The 20,250-nt window shown below is 39.6% G+C and overlaps 1 long non-coding RNA gene across 1 annotated transcript in view; it reads right to left on the reverse strand.

Annotated features, from left to right (window-relative positions):
- Positions 1–3,511: 3,511 nt before the first annotated feature.
- LOC116419314 overlaps positions 3,512–20,250 on the reverse strand; it is a 50,103-nt gene continuing 33,364 nt past the window's right edge. The window contains exons 2-3 of the long non-coding RNA XR_004229586.1: positions 13,615–13,820; positions 3,512–3,550 (exon numbers count right to left, since the gene is read on the reverse strand). This is a non-coding gene — a long non-coding RNA (uncharacterized LOC116419314). The remainder of the gene's footprint in view (positions 3,551–13,614; positions 13,821–20,250) is intronic.

A 20,250-nucleotide genomic window follows, 5' to 3' on the forward strand; every position in this document is an offset into this window, starting at 1 on the left:
ATTTTTCATCCACTTGGTGTTTCTTGTGTGCACATTAACGAACATTTCATGATTTCTATTGCCGTGAACTCTATACATTGAGTTAAGTTCTGTCTTATATCTGACATATCATTGACCATGACTCTCATCTCATAGTGGTAAGACTTGAATCAGAGACTTTCTGATTCCCCTCTCCGAGAGAGATTCAGAAATAAATAAGACATCATTTCTGCCTTCAAGAAACTTATTTTCTAATGATGATTCTAACACAGACCCAAGTAACTAGGAAACAAAATCAACATGGTAAATCCAAAAGACAGCTATCAACAAAGTGCTGTAAGTTTCAAGGCAGGAAAGATCATTTCAATTTGGAAGTCAAAGAAAGATTTCACACAAGATGTGGCATTTGAAACTTAAAGGTAGCTTAGATTTCAATAAATTGATAGAGTTTTCCAGCAGGAGAAAATACACAGGGGAAATAAAACAGGACATGGGATATAGAACTGAAAGGGACTCAGAGATTATTTAGTCCAGCTCTCTCATATTAAAGATGAAGAAGCTAAGGTACAAAGAGAGGAAGAAACTTGAACATATTCATGAGATAGTAACCTACTCACTATCCCATGAATATGTTCAAGTTTTTTAAAAGCATGTGAATGAATAAAGAAGCATTTATTAAGCTTTTATAGTGGATCTTGTGCTTTGCTAAGTGTTGAGAATACAAATAGAAAAAAGAAAGAGTCCCTGTTTTCAAGGAGCTCATATTCTTAATTGGCAAATATAACCCATCAAGCCCCAGGGCAGATGGCAAGGCTCAGGATCTTCAGAATGCATTGCCATATTGGATGATAATACACAGGACCTCGGACAGGGCAGAGACCTGTCCAGCATGGTGGAGGTAAGAATGTCAAGGCAGGATGCTGTCAGATTTCGACCAGCCCTGAATGCCAGACCAAAGAATCTGAGGTTTGTTTGTATGCCACAGAGAGCCATGGAAGGATGATGTGATCGGCACAGTACCTTAGGAAAATTACTCTGGCAGCAGACGGAAGATGAGTTGGAGCAGAGAGATGCTAGAAACAGAGAGACCAGCAAGGAGATTATTGCAACAGTCCAGGCAAGAAGTAATGAAAGCCAGGATCTGAGCAATGGTGTGGGATTGGAAGAGAAGGAATTAATGTGAGTACCAATGCACGTAAAATATTCACAAATGAGAGATATTGACAGAACTGGAAATATTCATATCAAAAGTGATGACTTCCCATAATTTTGGGGATTAAACAAAAGCAAAATTCATGTTTCCATTTTTAATTCAGGTTATAAGTCCATGGCATAAACATTATATTCTTGATTTTGGACATTAATTAATCAATCAGTGAACAGGCATTCAGGAAGCAATTACAATGCCCCAAGACAATGGCCAAGTAATCCCTGCCATCAAATAATTTATATTCCACCCTCAAGAAATTTGTTGTTGTTGTTGTTCAGTAATTTCAGTCATATCTAACTCTCCATGATTCCATTTGGGGTTTTCTGGACAAAGATACTGGAATGGTTTGTCATTTCCTTTTCCAGCTCATTTTGTAGAGGAAGAGACTGAGTCAAGAAGATTAAATCAAATTAATATGTAGAAGCCAAGTGATCAGCAAATGATTAACTTCTCTGAGCCTCAGTTTCCTTATCTATAAATGAGAATAATATTTGCAGTGCCTACAACATGGGGTTCTTTAAAAATCTAGAAGCACTACGGAAGTGTGAGCTGTTGAATTGGGAGAGGGATCAAGCCTGTGATTTCAATATAGGGAATTCCCAGGTAAGGAAATTTCCTTCACAAATGCAGATCATTAATTTATAGTCTTGAAAAAGTACTAAGAGCATAAAGGGATGAAGGGAACTGTTCTAATGATGATTTTTATTCTGTTTGAAACAACACATGTTGGGCGTCAGATAGATAGAAACAGAACCAGTGTAGTGTAAGTGACAAACACCAGGGCTAAAAGCCTGAGTTAGCAGAGACTTGCTTCTGCTAATAGCCAGCTGTATGATCTTGAGTAAGTCAACCTGCCTAGGCCTTGGTTTCCTCATCTGTAAAATGAAAGGGTTGGACCACATGGTCTCAAAGTCCCTTCTAATTCTATATCCTATTATTCCACCATCCTAAGAGACCCGGGCCACTTTCTAAAACAGCGAACCTGTCGGAAACTAGTCATTCTGGGGCTGGAGTAATCAATCGAAACAAAGGTAGGTTTACAAAATTCAAAGCTGCCTAAGCCTCAATTGACCAATCAATTCACAAGAGTATCTCAGAAAGCTGAAAAGCAAATAAGAATTCCAAAAAGAATAAGAAATTGGGCCAAGTCCCCATGGCCCAGCACAAAGAGCTAGCATGGTGCTGGAGAAACCCGACCAGAAAGCCAATGTAAGAACGTGGTTGTTCCACTTTTTCATGAGATCAATGACAGTAAGAAATCGTTTGTAATCCTTATCTCCTGAGAAAGCATCGCCCCTGACAAGAAGAGAGGAATTTAAAGAGAAATTTGTCAGGGGCTTGCTTCCTTCCACCTCCACAAGGCTATGATGCAGTTAGGCAGGCATTTATTAAGTCAACGAGCACCAATGAAGCACCTACTATATGTCAGGGCACTACACTAAGCACTATGGATGCAAAGAAGGCAAAAATATAATCCTGCCCTTCAAGGAACCTGGTCTCATTCTAATAAGGAAAACAATATCTAAATCACTGGGGATATTCATAACCTTCCAAAAAATGGGAACTGAGTTAAGGTAACAAACATGTGTCATATAAATTGCCTAATACACTGGGTCCCCTGATCCTCTCATCCCCAGCATTTTCCTTCAGATAAGAAACTAGGAAATCTCAGAAAACAAATCTGATTCTGGTTAAAGGGTATGAAACCAAGTCTATTTAGTAACCACTCATCAGTGCTCTTTGTATTGGGAGCATAGGTGGGTAGGAAATCAGATTCTGGCCCTGGATCTTTCTCCAATCAGGGCTTCACATAAAGCCAGAGGCTGCCTCTCTCCCATGTATACTCACTGAAAATCTCTGTCACTGTCTTTGTATCTGTCTCTGTCTCTGTGTCTGTCTGTCTGTCTGTCTCTCTCTCTCTCTCTCTGTGTGTGTGTGTGTGTGTGTGTGTGTGTGTGTGTATAGTCTATCTCTATCTCTGTCTCTGTCTCTGTCTCTATGTATCTTCTGTCTCTATCTCTCTATTTCTCTCTGTGTTTCTATGTTTGTTGCTCTGCCTCTGTCTCTCTCTCCCTCCCTCATCCTTTACAAGTTTCTGTTTCTCTGTCCCTTCCACAGAAATAATCAATCCTTTCTTTGAATGGAGTTTTCCTCAACACAACTGTTCTCTCACTGAAAATCCAAGTTTAATCATTTGGACCTTGAAAATTAGTCACTGTTCTCTTTCTCTTTCTTCCTTTCTTTTTTCTTTCTTTTCTCTCCTTTTTTTCTTCTTTTCTTCCTCTCACCCCCATCTCTTTTTTCCTTCTTCCTTTTTTCCTTCTTTTCTTTCTTTCATTTTAAAAATTCTCAACTTCAGCACTAAGAAAGAGATAATTTCCTTATAAAACATCCATATACAAAACAATGATTCTCCACAAAACTCTGCATCTCCACTTCATACCAAAGGTTCAGCTCTGCAGATCTTGCAGACTCCCTCTATCTTATTTCTAGTCCTGTTGGTATGGATTGATTATTTCCCCATGTCCTTGCCGCTGGGTGGGTCTCATTATGGGTTGTGACCGAGTAGGTCTCCTAATATCCTTTTGGTGTGAGGAACAGGCATAGTACTGGGGCTGAAAGGGAACTCAGGGATCCTGTAACCCGACCCTCTCATTTTACAATGAGGCCCACAGAGGCAAAATAGCTTGCCCCACTAGGAAACACCACAGTGCACAAAATGTCAGGCTTGGAGACAGGAAGTTCACATCCAACTTCAGACACTTACTAGCTGAGTGACCCTGCACAAGACATTTGACCACTGTTTGCCTCAGTTTCCCCATCTATATGATGGGAACAATAATAGCACCTACTTCCCACAGTTATTGTGAAGATCAAATGCGAAAATAATTGTAAAGGGCTACAAAATAGAAATAATAATACCTGTATCACAAGGTTTTTGTAAGAGTCACATGATATGAGACATTTTGTAAGCTTAAAATCCATTTAAATGTCAATTGCTGTTCCTAATAAGTAGAGTCTAAAACAGAAGCCAGATCATGGCAAAGCCCAGCATAAAGTTCTCAGCCTGAGGGTTCTTCACTGATTTCTCATGAATTTGGATGAGGAAAAAAAACAAAATATCTTACATATTTATTTCCACTAACCTTTGGCTTACTTTGTTATTCTCTGTGTTTGATTTTTTATGTATTTAAAACCATGACTCTGGGGATGGATCCATCCTAGCAGCGTGATGGGGCACAAAGGTAAAAACTGCTTGCATTAACCAGTTAGCAAGAGGTGGAAAGTCAAGCTTGGCCATGGCGGCTCAGCAGCCTCATAAGTGACCAGGCTCTGAGCTACAGCACGCCTCCTGATTCCTTATGCACAGGTTGCCTTGAAGTATTTGTAGGTGAAAAGGCCATCCAGCTTCACATGAGTCTTAGTACCTAGTTCCCTTATTCTCCTGAGCATGGCCAACATTAAGCAACAGCTGCATCGATATATTCTTCCACTTATTTACTGCCCTGTATATGCCATCTCATCCGATCCTCACAATTCTATGAGATAAACAAAGTTCTATAACCTCCATTTTCCTGATGAGGGAACTGAGATTCGGAGGTAAATTGATCTGTCCCAGGTCACACAAGTAAAGCTGGGATTAGAGCCCAGAATCAAAGGATCTGGCATTTGAATCTCAGTGCTTCTACTTACTACCCATGTGTCTTTGAGCAACACAGTCAATCTCTGGATTTCATTTCCTTTAAAATAAAGAGGTTGGACTAAAATGATCTCTATGGTTCCTTCTAGCTCTAAATCTATGGGAAGTAGGTCTAAGAACCCATTCAATCTAGACCAGGAATAGAAGCCGTGTGAAATCAATCCATCATTTCAACATCAATCTACATTCATCAAGTATCTACTGTGTTCCAGCCCCTGGAGATACAAAGACCAGAGTGAAACACTACCTGCCTTCAAGGACTTTTCATTCTATAGAGGAAAACAGTGTGTGGGCATTTGTTTTGTACTGATTCTCTAAATATGTCTACATAGAGAGGATACAGAAATACAGATGTACTTCTTTAGAGGAAGAATTGGGATGCTAGGTGGCACCATGGCAATAGTGTGCTGGGCCTGGAATCAGAAAGATGAGATTCTTAGTTCAAAACTTGTTTCAGACTCTTACTAATTGTTACTTAATCCTGCCTGCCTTAGTTTACTTAACTGAAAAATTAGATGGAGAATGAAATGACCAATTAATGGAGAATGAAATGACCAATTAATGCAATATCTTTGTCAAGAAACCCCCCAATGGGTCCCAAAGAGTTGGACACAACATAAATATGAGGCACTTTAGGGAGGCAGAACTCTAGCCACTGGGAAAACAGGATAGTAGTAGTTGAGATGACTCCCTTCTCAAAAAATTAGAAGGACACAGACTTAGGATAAGAATAGACCAGCCTCCTGTAGCTAAGCAGAGGTATCCAGATCTGAGGAAGGGATTTATCTCTGAATTTCACCTACTCTTTGGTACCTGAAATCCCCTACCCAGATAAAATTGGGGCTCTGATACATCCTTATACCTAAAGCTCAGCACTTATGATGAATAGCTGACCCAGTATAAAGGAGGAAGGGGATGAGGAAGAATTATAGCAAACAACACAGGTTAAGGCAAGAAGAAGGGGCTTTAACCCCTTCAGTATTAATGCCAATGAACACAACTGAGTGTCAATGAAGACAAAAGTTGTTGTTTTATCCATGCATCTTTCAACAATCCCTATCACATGTATTATAAGATGCCTTTTTTAAATGGTGGCATTACTCTAGGATTTTAATTTACAAGTATTCGTGGGATGGGTGGAAGGGGTGGGGTGAGAAATGTCTAAAAGCTATATAAGAGAAAATGCCAGCTCTTTGCAATTAGCAGAACAGTTGACAAAAGGATAACAATAACTTGGAGAAGGAAGACACCATAAAAGATAGAAGAATCCTTTTCCATAAAAGATGGCTGTGACATCAGAGAATCGATGCCCCTTAGCAGAAGTGGTAGGCTATAAGTGTGTACACCAAGCTAGGCATTGTCTGAACCAACATGTTGTTTTGTTTTATTTGACTGTTGGGAAATTATGTTAAAAAAAAAAAAAAAGAAAAGAAAAGAGCAGGGGCAGTTAGGTAGATAGAGCTCTGACCCTGAAATCAGGAGGACCTGAGTTCAAATCGGGCTTCAGACACTTATTAGCTCTGTGACTGTGGGCAAGTCACTTAAAACTGATTGACTTTTTAAAAAAGAACATCAATAAAATTTTTAAAAGGAAAAAAATGCCACATCTATGCTTAAGGAAGGGGGAAAGGAAAGAAGGAAGGAAAGAAGGAAGAAAAGAAGGAAAGAAGGAAGAAAGGAAGGAAGGAAGGAAGGAAGGAAGGAAGGAAGGAAGGAAGGAAGGAAGGAAGGAAGGAAGGAAGGAAGAAATGAATGAACAAATGAACAAAGGAAGGAAGAAAGGAAGGAACAAAGGAATGTTGACTATAGCATCCATAGCATCAAGAATAGGGTAGGTTCTGGACAGGAAAACTATTTCCACCTTCTTCTGAGGGAGCATGCCAGCATTGCTAGATTCTTGTTAAATTTTCAATATTAACATTAATTCAGCAAATGCTACAAATCAGGGCTTGATTAATAGGCTGAAGAAAGTGATGAAGAAAATGTTAATAATTCAGGTTAAACTTAAAAGGGTATCTTGGAGACCTGGTTGTTAAATATTACAAGCACACCCTTGCCTTTTAGCCTTGCCTAAGATCTGGGAGAGGACACATGGCTCATGCAGAGCCATACAGTTAGTTTGTGTTAGTGGCAGAGTTTGAACCCAGGTTTTCCTGTGTTCCAAGCTGCCACTATCCAATACACCATCCTACCCCTGATGTCCAGAATGAGGAAGGTAATAGGGCCCATTGTGTTCTGTCCCACTCAGGCCATGAGTCCTGCTCAGGAGCTTGGAAATGCAAAGGAGAAAATACCTAGATGGATACTCAAGAGCCAAATCCCAGATCTATCACTGACTTCCTGGTGACCATAAGTGAGACTGGTCTCAGTTTTCCCCTCTGTAAAATGAGGGTGCTGGATTCCATGGCCTCTTTTAGCTCAAGGTCTATGATCTGATAATTGGAGGGCTGCTGAGAGGCTTCCTTGGTATTAGAATTTCTGTTTCTGTGTACGCTGCTTTCTGGCAAGATTTCCGACCCAATCTTCCAACCACAGATTTGCAGATGTTTGGAAGAGTCTCAAGTGCTGAGCAGGTATTGGCTTGGGTCTCTAAGAGCAGCTTCTGACAGGCTATTCTATGGCAGAGCAGTGAGTGAGACAGATAGGTAGATAGACAAAATCAGAGTCCGTGCAATAGGAAAATTGGGCATGTATAAATGTAGCTTGTATTTGTGGCTCACAAAGAACTTCCCTCCACATTACCTATTTTTTCTTCCTAAAAGCCTTATGTGAGGGATGAAGCAGTTACTATATAAGGCAGCATGCCATACAGACAAAAAATTGACATTGAATCCAGGAAACTTGGGGTCAAATCCTACATACTGGCTGAGTGATCCTAGGCAAGAAATTGAACTACTCCCTCTTCTAGGAAGCTCTCTAAGGTTGAGGTGCTGACCTGGATTGGTGAAGGGGTTTTTATCATACAGGAGTTCCCTTTACCAATGAAATCGCAGACTCAATTCCTAACTTTTAATAGAAGAGGAAGCAGAAGCCTAAAGGTTAAATGTTTGGTTGAATGTCACAGATCTAACGAGTGACCATGGCTGGGACTAGAATCCATTTCCACCAAGGTTCTTTTCCCTAGAATTTGTTTAAATAAATAAAATCCGACCTTGTTATGTTCCAAATTGCACATCTGCTATAGACTTAGCTTCCTAATTACATTTTCCTTAAGATAAATTTGAATTCATTTGCTTCCTCTGTGCACAGAGTGACTGGAGGGGGAGAGGAAAGGAGGCTGGGAAAAGGAAGAAAACTGACTTTGGAGGGAAAGACCAACCTATCTGGGAGGGAAAGCAAGCCATGGGATTCTCCAAGCCAACTGATGCCTGAGTCTCGACTCCACCTTTCTGCCTCTCATTTCCTTCATCATCTTCCATCTTGCCTTTGGTTATCAATTTCTCAGGTGCTTCTAATTACACACTACCTCTTGTGTCAAATTATTCTTTTGATTTATCGATCTCATATGCTCGCTCTTTCTCACGGCTTTCTGTATTTCCCTGGGCATCTCGCCCCGAGTCCTCCATTCCTCAAATGCAGTTATTTCTCAAAGGTATTCAGATTTGTGGGCTTGCCTGTAATGGACCTGACTCCAGCCTCGCTGTGCATTTAAATCTCCCAGGATGATTTATCCAACACTTAGCACCATTGTCACATTTTGCTTTGCAGATGCCTTTTTTCAGGAAGAGAATGGAAGGAGGGAGAGAGGGATAAAAGAAGAGTTTGCCTCAAAATCACTTAAAGGCACTTTGGGACAGGGCAGAGAATGGGTTCAAATCCTAATTCTTCCACTCAGTCCCTGAGTGACCTTGAACAATCACTTTCTCTACGATTCTAAAATTGTTCAGTTTTCTACATTGTGGTTGGTTGCGTCTGATTCTTTGTGGCCCCATTTGGGATTTTCTTGGCAGAGATACTGGAGGGGTTTGGCGTTTCCTTCTCCAGCTCATTTTACAGATGGGGAAACTGAGGCAAACAGGAAAGTGACTTGAGCATGGTCACACAGCTAGATACTGGAATGGTTTGCCATTTTCTTCTCCAACTTATTTTACAGATGGGGAAACTAAGGCAAACAGGAGAAAGTAACTTGAGCATAGTCACACAGCTAGATACTGGAATTGCTTGCCATTTTCTTCTCCAGCTCATTTTATAGATGGGGAAAGTGAGGCAAACAGGGGGAAGTGACTTGAGCATAGTCACACAGCTAGATACTGGAATTACTTGCCATTTTCTTCTCCAGCTCATTTTATAGATGGGGAAAGTGAGGCAAACAGGGGGAAGTGACTTGAGCATAGTCACACTCTTATCTTCTCCAACTCATTTTAAGATGAGGAAACTGAGGCAAACAGGGTGAAGTGACTTAAGCAGGATCACACAGTTGGTAAGTGTCTGAGGCTAAGTTTGAATTCAAGAAAATGAGTCTTCTTGACTTCAGGCCCAGCATCTATCTACTATACCACCAATCTGCTCCCCAAAATACTTATACTGACACTTATATCAAGCCAAAATCTATCCTTCTGCCCCTTCTGACAATTGGTCCTAATTCTGTCCTCTGAGAACAAATAGAATAAGTCTGTTCTCTCTACCTCCCAAAAGCCTACTTGAAGGCAAATATTATATTCCTCTTAAGTCTTCTCTAACCTTGTTTCTTCAACTGATTCTTTTGTAACCAGACCAGGGGCATTTTGCGAGCTACTCCAGATGGAAAAGGAGCTGAGAAATCTTCTTATTGGAGAGGACACTCATTCAGCATTGATGCTGCGATATATCTGCTTAAGGGGTGGCGTTGATGCATGAGCTCCTTGGGAGAGGGTTTCACGAGATCTGACACACTCTTGGGAGAGAGAAGCTTTAAAAAGACTTTAGATGCTGCAGAAATGCAGGGGAAGCCTTGACTTCTAGCTTGCCTCCCTGGGGATTATGGGTACTTTCCCCTTGGGTGAGACTGGGGCTTCTCTCTCTGAACTAAGATCCCATCGCACTTCTTACAAAGACCTCATTCATTTTGGGGTACTTTCTGCCATATTATGATCTGTAGAATCTCTCCAGTTTCTGTTTGTGGTTTTATGTTTGTTCAAATGAGCTTACTCATGATTACTGTTGATGAAGGTCTTTTATATAACCAGAGTTTGGTGGGAAGGGGCTATGTGTAAGTTGAGGGTTTTTCTCCCCTTTAAGAGTGACCAAGGAAGCGTTTTTTTGGTTCAAACACCTAAAACTCATATCCAGACCAGAGATAGTCAAGGAAGCAAAGAAATATAATTCTAGTCAGAGATCAGCCCTTTTCTGTTCTCCTCAAGGCAGAGTTTGGGGGTCTCAAAGCAAAGGAGTGAGTCTGAACTTCTCTGGCTTTTGTCTTTTCTTGCCCTGGCCTCTGGCTGTCTCCATTTAGGCCTTAATACTTCCCTTATGCTAGTTAAAAACATGCTGGAAGGGAAGCCTCTTGCTTCCCTTATTAAGGGCCTGAGTCTTTTGTAAAAACCTCCTTTGAGTCTCATAATGGCCAGAATAGACCATGAACTAAATGGAGGGCTTTACATTTCTCCCTATTAAATTTCATTTGACCAGATTCAGCCCATTATTTGGGTATTTAAAAGATCTTTTTGGATCTGAGTTCTGCTCTATGGCAGAATGTTAGTTCTCTTTCCCAGCTTTATGTCATTCACAAATGTGATAAGCACGCCAAATGGGAACACTGCCTTGCCCACAACCAAGGATCCAATGAAATAACACTCATAAAAGGTCATTGGAAGCTAAAATGTGCCATGTGAACACAAGGTAGATAGGATCTAAGAAGAGGCTGAGTGCCCCCACGTGTATCCTGGGCGAGATCAAAGCCTGCCCTGGGATGGTTTCCAGATGGATGGTTCTCTATAGACCAGGGGCTCTTAACATGTCTTTGGCAGTCTGGGGGAGTCTATGGACCTCACGTTAGTTTCCTGTTTTTTAAATAATTGGAGGAAATACTACATCTCAATAGAGATGAGTAAAAATTAAGATGTCATTTTTGTTTTTCTCATCCGACTTCACATGTCCTCTGAAATGACCCCAAAAGAATCTCTACTGTCAACAAATGAGGATTCTGTTAATATATGGGGAGAACAGAACAGGGTGAGAAGGAAAGGGAGAAGCACAAATGGTACCCACTAACTGCAAGGAGAAATGTCCCCGCTATGTTCCCACCTTGCTAATTCTGCTGCAGTGAACTGAAGGGAGTGGCTACTTATAACCAGGTATTTAGAGAAGCCACATGGTGGGAAAGGGCTGGCACCTCAGGGATCTTGAGAACATTTGATGAAAGCACACTGGTCCAGTGGGCAGGGGTGGTCCTGTTCCAGAGCCCCCACACAATGGCCATCAGGCCTACACAAGTTAGGTCCATCCCAGTAAGGTAGAGCCAAATGGGTTCTCATCCTGGGCCCAGATAGGCACATTCAACACAGGTCCAAAGCACTCTAAGTGACTTTAAACCTGCAAGAATAGAGTCAAGTTCATCTTCATCCAGAAGGGCAGAAACCATCCTTTCCCCAGTGAGACAGAACATGAGACAGGAGCAGATCTAGCCCTGACCTTCATGTCAGAAGTCTTTGATTTATGTCCTACCTTGCCTTCATACAGGCTAATCAATCACAAGGTATTTCCCAACAGATAAAGTATTTCCTTTCTCAGAACTCCAAGAAAATCTATAGGACTGTGAGCTATTGACCAGAATTAATGAAATAAGTTTCCATTCAATTAATAAACATTTATTAAACACTTACTGTTTGCCCGGTCCTGTTCTGAGAACTGAAAATACAAAGAAAGGCAAAAATAACCTATGCCTTCAAGGAGTTTACACTCCAGTGGAGGAGAAGACATGTACATGGATTGGTCCAGATGATAAAATTCTGATATTCAAGTGGCATATTATGGTTTAGAAAGTGCTTTGCAGAAATTAGATTGTTTGGCATCTCTTGCCCTTCTTTCCAGAGATAGAAGCACCAAGGGTGTTGCTGTCATGTCAGACATGTTAGGTGCTATATTGCTGTTTCTGATGGACTTATTTTTTTCTTTCTTTTAAAAATTTTATTTTTACATGGTCTGGTTTTCTGAATAGGGGAAGAAAAAAATTTTATTTGGAAATAAAAGGTATATAAAAGTAATTAACAGATTTTTATAAAAAGAATTCTAAAAAGTTAAATAAACATATTAAATCATTGATCTTCACAACAATCCCATTTCTTTCTTTCTTTTTTTATTTTTTTTACAAGACCTGATTTTCTGAATAGTACAGGAGGAAAGGTAGATTTGGAAATGAAAGGGATATAAAAGTAATTAACAGATTTTTTTTTAAGAATTCTAAAAAATTAAATAAATACATTAAATGATTTAATCTTCACAACAATCCCATTTTTTCTCTTTTTTAATTTTATTTTTACAAGATCTGATTTTCTGAGTAGGAGAAGAGGAAAGATAGATTTGGAAATGAAAGGGATATAAAATTAATTAATTAATTTTTAAAAGAATTCTAAAAACTGCATTATATCATTTAATCTTCATAACAACCCCCTTTTTCCTTTCTTTTAAATTAATTAATTAATTTTTATTTAGTTATTCTTATCATATTATATTAACATGTTGTTAATATTAATTAATGTATTATTATATATCATTTATTTTATTTTATTTTTACAAGATCTAGGGATCTTTCTGAGTAGGAGAAAAGGAAAGATAGATTTGAAAATTAAAGGAATATAAAAGTAATTAATAAATTTTTAAAAAAGAATTCTAAAACAAATACATTATGTCATTCACAAGATCATCACAACAACCCCATGATGTCAGTCCTACAGGTACAATTATCTTGATTGTGAAGATGAAGAAATTATCTCAGGGAAGTCACCTGACTTGTGCATAGTCATAGCTAGTGTCAAGGCAGGATTAGAATTCACAGCTTTACTGATTCCAAAACCAAAGCCTTCCCTATGATTCAATGTCTCTCTGTTAAAATTCTCTTCAGTCATGTCAATCAATCAACAAGCATAACCATATATGAAGCACTTGCCATGTGCTAGTCATGTTCCTAAGTCCTGGGAATAACCAAAAAAGCAAAAACCAGCTCTGCCTTCCAGGAACTTTCAGAATGATATAGCAGAAGGGACACTGGGCCAGAAGTCAGGAGGACCAGAGTTCAAACCCCACCTTAGATGCTTCCTAATTGTGATCTTGGACAAGTCATCTAACTAATCTGGCTCTCAGTTTCCTCATCTGTAAAATGAGCAGGTTGGAATCCATGACCTTTAAGGTCCCTGGCAATGATCCTATGACCCTTCTGTGCCTCGGTTTCCTTATCTGTAAAATGAGGGAATTGGATTCTACAGCTTTAGATGCCTGATCCAATGACTTGAAGATGTATAACTAGTTATTTGCAGCCAAGGGCAGTTCCCTCCATTACTAGCAATGATACCTATAGCTGAGGTGTTTCACAACCCCACCTCAGAGCTTCCTCTCATTATGAGAATACTCCAACTTGAAAAACTGGGGGGTCATCAAATGTGCCTGCCTGAGAGAAGCTGAGAAAGCATTCACTCATCCAACTGGCTGTCAAGGAATAGGACCTTCCCAGGGCATCTTGGGGAACTCACAAACTGAACCAAATAGTCCATCCCAGACCCAGCCCCGGCTTGATCTCGTGTCATCCATTTACCTGCAAAACAGGAGGTGGATGGAGAATGGACCCAAGACTGCTACAGGAGTCGAAGATGCTCTTCCCGCCTTTGTCCAAGGTACTTGTTCAAATGTCACAATGATTCATGATGCTCCTTCAGTCCTAGGCAGCTCCCAGCCTGGTGTCTTGGAATCAGTAACACTCAGCCCATTGTTCTCCAGACATCAGCTGCGAGACCTGAATTCCTTGGGAGAAGGAAAAAAAATGTTTCCTTTAAAGGGAGGAAAAATCACATTCTCATCTTTGAGTCAGAGGCCTTCAAAATCTCTCCTCTTCAGAATTCTCTCCTCCCTCTTTCTCAGTTCTGACAAAGTCAGGAAAACTTAGACTCAGATCCCACATCAAACGCTTATCAGCTGTGGAACTTGGGGGTGAGGAAATTTCCCTCTCTTAGAGCCTCAGTTATCTCATCTGTTAAATGGTCCTTAAGATCTCTTTCAGTTCTAAATCAATATTCAACTTTCCTGACTTATAAAATGAGGAAATTGGACTCATGGGTCTCAGAAGTCTCTCTCAGCTGTAGATCTTAGAGCCTGTAACTACATAATGTCTTCAACTCCATCACTGATTCAGTTTATGGACTACTCAGACAAGTCATTTAACCTTCTGGGCTTCATCATTTATAAGATGATGTTAGCGGCAAGCTCCTCCATCCTCCTCCCATTCTTGTCAGCGAGAGGGCGGGGAGGAAGAGAGGGGAGAAGGAGGAAAGAAAGGAGGGAGAAAGGGAGGGAGAAAGAGCAAGGGAGGAGAAAGAGAGAGGAAGGGAGGAAAGAAGGAAGAGAGGGAACAAAAGAAAGATAGAGAGAAACAGAGAGGGAAGGAGGGAGGCAGGGAGAAACTGATAGAAACAGAGAGAGAGGGGGAGACAGAGAAGGAGGGAGGGAGGAAGAGAGGGAAGGAGAGGTGAGAAAAATGAGAGAGAGAGAGAGAGAGAGAGAGAGAGAGAGAGAGAGAGAGAGAGACGGAAGGAGATGGAGACAGAGAAAGAGACAGAATGAGACCCGGAGAGACAGAGACAGAGACTCTTGCTTGGGCTCTTTAAAGATCACCAGCAGTATGGAGGTTCCCTCCATTGAATCCTTATCCCAAAGAACTTACATTGTAGCAAGAGACAACAAAGACATATATAAGTATGTATATTTGATATATTGATATCCAGCTAGCTAGATGGGTGGGTAGATGGATGAATATAGATAGAAAGATATAGTCAATAAATATTAATAATTCTAAAGTCGCTAAATACAAGATAGTATGAGAAATAAAGTGCTAGCTGTTGAAGAGATCAGGAAAGGCACAGGGGTGTGTCTGATTCTTTTAGCCACTCACAAGACATTTCCTGTATAGGGTTAACTGCTTACTCCTGTAGTCCTTTTAAATTGATTAAAAACTTATTCAAACATACTTTATTTTGTTATTGATTAAGATTCCTAGACCTTCTATGATGATACTGACTGGAGCACACCCCCATCCTTAGAGAGATTTCTGTGGAAGTTCTCACTGTCTCTGACAGAAGCACAGTAGCTGATAGATTTTCACCCTGCCTTAATGATAATCTCATCCTTCAAAAGCCAGAAGAAAAGAGGAGTGTAGTTATTCTGGACCTGATTTTCACCAACCGGGAGAAAGTGATTGCTAGAGTAGAAATAATAGGAACCTTTGGAGCAAATGACTACTTAGAATTCTTGATAAAACAGAGCAAAGCCCACTATAGTCTGAAAACCATATTCGGTTTTTAGGTAGTAGATTTCAAACAGCTCAGAGAAAAATTAGGCAGGATCCTAATTCTACAAAGGAAGTTAGCCCAGAAGGGATGGGAAGGTCTCAAGATTGAAGTTAGGGAGAACAATGAGCAAGAAAAGGAAGGCTGGCTAAAGAAACCCGAGTGAATTAACAGGAAATTGACTGACTCCAATTTGTTAAAAGATATATGCAGCACATCCTTCCAGACTCCCTCCTGAACCTGCCTTGGCAGGCCGAATCCCCAGAGATAACTGATCATTTCTCCCCTTAGCGTTCTAGGGGTAACACCCTGGGGATTAGAGATTCAATAGCATTATTATTTCCATGAATTATCAAATAACCAGCCAGAATTCACCAGCTTTTAAAAGGAGGTATTTATTAGCAGAAATACTCAGTACAAAGGCATCACCCTAAAAATATAGAAATACTCTCTCAAGTAAATAGTCCATGGAAATTAGGTTTAAGCTTAGGGAGCACAAGTCCTGGGTGAATAGGCAAAAATAGCCAGCCTTGCTGGCGTTTTCAATTCCCCTGAGATATCTATAATTCTCTGCTGAGAATTATTCTGCCGAGTAGCCCTTGCACAATACTGAAAGTTGTCTTTCCTTGGCAGGTCTAAGATGGCTCCTGATGGAGATAGGGCTATTCGCCCTCAGCAGCAGGGATACTGTTACAGATACTGGTGATAAGTCCGCTATCTTCTACCTTTCAAAGTTCACTTGGCCAACCTCCAAGGAGTTTGACTGGAGATGCTCCTAAAAGACTGGTCAGCTTTTGGAATGTAGGAACTTGAACAGGTATCTGTTCTATCCAAGCTCCCATAGAAGGGGAAGAGGATGGAGGAGGTTATGAAGAGCATAATTGATTCTTTTCTACCAATCACAAGACATTTCCTGTGAGATAGACATGACTTTAATCAAATTCATACCTAGTTTATACCTTTTAGAGAGTGACTAATTGATTCGTTATTATCACCCAATAAAGACATCAGAACATATGGTGTCTTGTCAGTAACATTCACTGAAGGTGGAGGAGTATGGTATTTAACGAAGATGGAAGCAATGACCGATAATGAAGGATGAATGCAAAAGCGTGTGTCTGGAATAATGGTGTCAGGATTGTGAAAGCTCAGAATGAGCTAAAGAAAAGGACAGAAAAAGTGTTTTGTGACACCTTGACAAGAGGAGTATTAAAAAGGAAATAGAACGACTCCTTGGGATGGATGGGCCAATGATACTGGGTGACAGAGAAAAGAGAGAACTATCCCAGCTCCTATTTTACCATGGTTTTGCCTGCCAAAGAGAATGATCTTTGGACTGGACAGGACATAACGAAAATGGTTAATGGGAAATTGAAACCCAAGATAAGTAAGGAAATAGCAAGAGAGCATATAATGCCCAGAGAAGTTCCTATTATCAGCCCTGGATGAACATTCCAGGACACTGAATAGACTGGCAGATATGAATGATGAGCTACTCACTGTTCAATGACTATCAAAAGACTAAAGAGAAAAACCAGAAAAGGATAAATGTTGTCCCAATTTTCAAAAAAAGGGAAGAAAATGCTATCTGAAAGCTTTTTTAACTTGACTTCAATTTTTGGTACATTTCCAGATAGCTATAAAAGGAATCAGTGATCACAGAAACAGGATGGCTTCATCCAGGACAGGTTATTATGCCAAACTAACTTGATTCCTTTTTTGACAGGGTTATCAGACTAGCATGTGGGGAGAGGGCAGATTCCACAGATAAAATTTTTTAAAATATTTATTCTGAATTTAAACACTCAAAAAAGAGAATTTCTATATCTGGTTCTTATTTTCTTAACATAATATTAATAATGATAAATAATAAAATAGAAAGTATAAAAGTAAAGAGTAAATAAAATAATAAAATCAAAATATAATTAAAATAATATTTTACATGGCACTTTCAAAACTGGCCTGCTTGTGTGTTTGCATGGAAGTATCCTTGCAAAGTTCCTTCAGTTTTCTCCTGGACATTAAAAAAAAAATACTTCAATAGCCCTCTTTTTTTTCAGATTCTCTATTGTTACCCTAAAGCTATCTTCCCCCTATTTCTTTGCTTCTAAGATAAAGAAAGAAAAAGACTCTTGAAACAAATAAGCATACTCAAGCAAAACATGCCGGTAGAGTTAACTTACATTTTACCAAGCATTTGGGAAAATCTCTCAAGCTCTCCTTGGAAACGAGAGGGAAAGAATACGCCTTAATGAGATGAGTCCAGAAGTATTTGGACTAAAAGCAAAAATTAATTGGCAAATTAATTGGCCAATTAGCCTTGGAGAGAAGTCTCTTATAGAGAAAAGATCTCATTTGATTCTCAACATGACCTGGAATATAGGTACTATTATTATCTCAATTTTATAATTAAAGAAACTGAGTCAAACAAACATTAAATGACTTGCTCTGCATTTGAACCTGGGTTTCTCCACTGCACCAACAGCTGTTTCTAATTAAAAAAATAATAAAAAGGCTCTATCTTTGTTCATATGCTGTTTAACAATTTTCTCAATGGCTTGGATTAAGACATAGATCCATGCTTAGCAAGTTTATAACTTTCCCAAATCTAGGAGGAGTGGCTGACATGTTATGTGATAGAGGGAGATTTGTCAAGGGGACTGGTTCTTGGTCAAGTCTAAACTGAACCAGCTCTAAGGTCAGAAGACTCCATGATCCTCAGAAAACAGACATCAGTCCAAATGCTAGACTGTTGAGAACCTACCAGAGCTGGCACTCCACTGTATAAATTTGTGTTTTTTTTTTAATTTAATAGCCTTTTATTTACAGGATATATGCATGGGTAACTTTACAGCATTGACAATTGCCAAACCTCTTGTTCCAATTTTTCACCTCTTAACCCCCACCCCCTCCCCCAGATGGCAGGATGACCAGTAGATGTTAAATACATTAAAATATAAATTAGATACACCATAAGTATACATGACCAAACCGTTATTTTGCTGTACAAAAAGAATCAGACTCTGAAATATTGTACAATTAGCTTGTGAAGGAAATCAAAAATGCAGGTGGGCATAAATATAGGGATTGGGAATTCAATGTAATGGTTTTTAGTCATCTCCCAGAGTTCTTTTTCTGGGTATAGCTAGTTCAGTTCATTACTGCTCCATTAGAAATGATTTGGTTGATCTCCTTGCTGAGGATGGCCAGGTCCATCAGAACTGGTCATCATGTAGTATTGTTGTTGAAGTATATAATGATCTCCTGGTCCTGCTCATTTCACTCGGCATCAGTTCGTGTAAGTCTCTCCTCCACTGTATAAATTTGGAGAATTCTAAGAGAGTCACCCCCTCCTACCATGAGGCACTGAAGGGGAAACTTAATGAAAGCTCCCTTTGGTCTTCATTTTAAAAGAAATGAGTCTGATCATACCAGTGATATTTCCAGAGGCCACTGAACAAAAGATAATTGTTAATTTAATTAATTTGGCATTCAGAACAGGACTTGATCGATTGTGTTTAATAAATGCTTATTGATGGATTGAATTAATATCTCACATTAATATATCCCCTTATGGACATTAGGTAGTCTGAGTGTCCCAATCTCCCTTTGAGATAAGTAGGTCAAATACTTGTTTTTCATTTGAGGGAAACTAAGGCTCAAGAAGCTGTAAGTTAAAATCATATAAGCTCATAAATAGCAGAGCTTAGGTTCTAGGAATGTCTTTCTGCTCTGAAGGGGCACAGGACAGGCTCTGGCCCTGGGATCTTATCAAAGCAGGGAGCTCTCCTTAACCAAATTAATGGTCCCAGATTAATGGCCCAGATTAATAATTGCTCCACAACAATTTAGGCTGGGAGCTGCTGGGAATGTGGAGCAGCTGGATGACTCACTTAGAGCCTTAGCAAATGGACAGTGTATCAGGAGTGAGACTTGAATCCAGGTTTTGGTCACTCTAAGGCCAGCCCACTCTTAAAACTTATTGAAAACATATTTCTCTGAGATGGGTATGAGGGTATGAGCCTCAGCTTCCTAAACTATCAAATGGGAATACTTATTACTCTCCTATAGCCATCAGAAGGTTGTGAATAATAACTCATGCTTACATGACATAGCACTTCAAGGCTTACAAAGCGCTTCCCTCCAAAGGATGAAAGTATTATTATGACCATCTAACAGTTAAAGACACAGTCCTGTGAAGGCCCCCAGAATTTGTCCAAGGTCTCATAGCTACTTTGGTTCAGAGTTGAGTCAAAACCCCAGTCTTCTCATTGCAAATTTAGTCCTTTGGACTATCCTGGATCTCTATTTTAACTTGTGGAAAGATTACCCATCCCAAATCAATCAGGAATTTTTGGAGGTATTGAAATTTGAAATTGGGAAGTGGGGGGAGCAATCTCAGCGGTGTCTTTCTACTTCCTTACTGTGTAGTCAATCTGTGGCATTAAGGTTCTATTAGCAGCTGGAAAAAACCCCAACAACAATAATATTAGAAAGTGGAGGGAATTTTACAGCTGGAAGTTCCCTGTAGTAATGAGATCACAGGTCCAGACTACTCTCCTGGACTCAAAAAAGGAAAGAAATGCACTACTGCAGTTTAGGTTCTCCTAACTTGCTTATTGGTATACAATAAACTCACCACAATTTCTTTTTATTCATTATTTATTCGTTCTTTTCTTTAGTGATCTGCTGTAGTGTACAGGTAAATGTTTAATAATAGACTCTCTGAAAAACAATGTATGTAGCTCACACTTTTATGTTTAATCTAAATTATTAACATTTTTCTCCATCACTTCCTTAAGTCTAGATCATAAACAAAATAATAAATCAAACCCTGATATGTAGGCTTGCAGATTTTGGAAGTATAAATGCTCACATTGAAAATTTAACAA

This window comes from Sarcophilus harrisii, chromosome 5 (assembly GCF_902635505.1).
Source record: "Sarcophilus harrisii chromosome 5, mSarHar1.11, whole genome shotgun sequence".
NCBI lineage: Eukaryota > Metazoa > Chordata > Mammalia > Dasyuromorphia > Dasyuridae > Sarcophilus > Sarcophilus harrisii.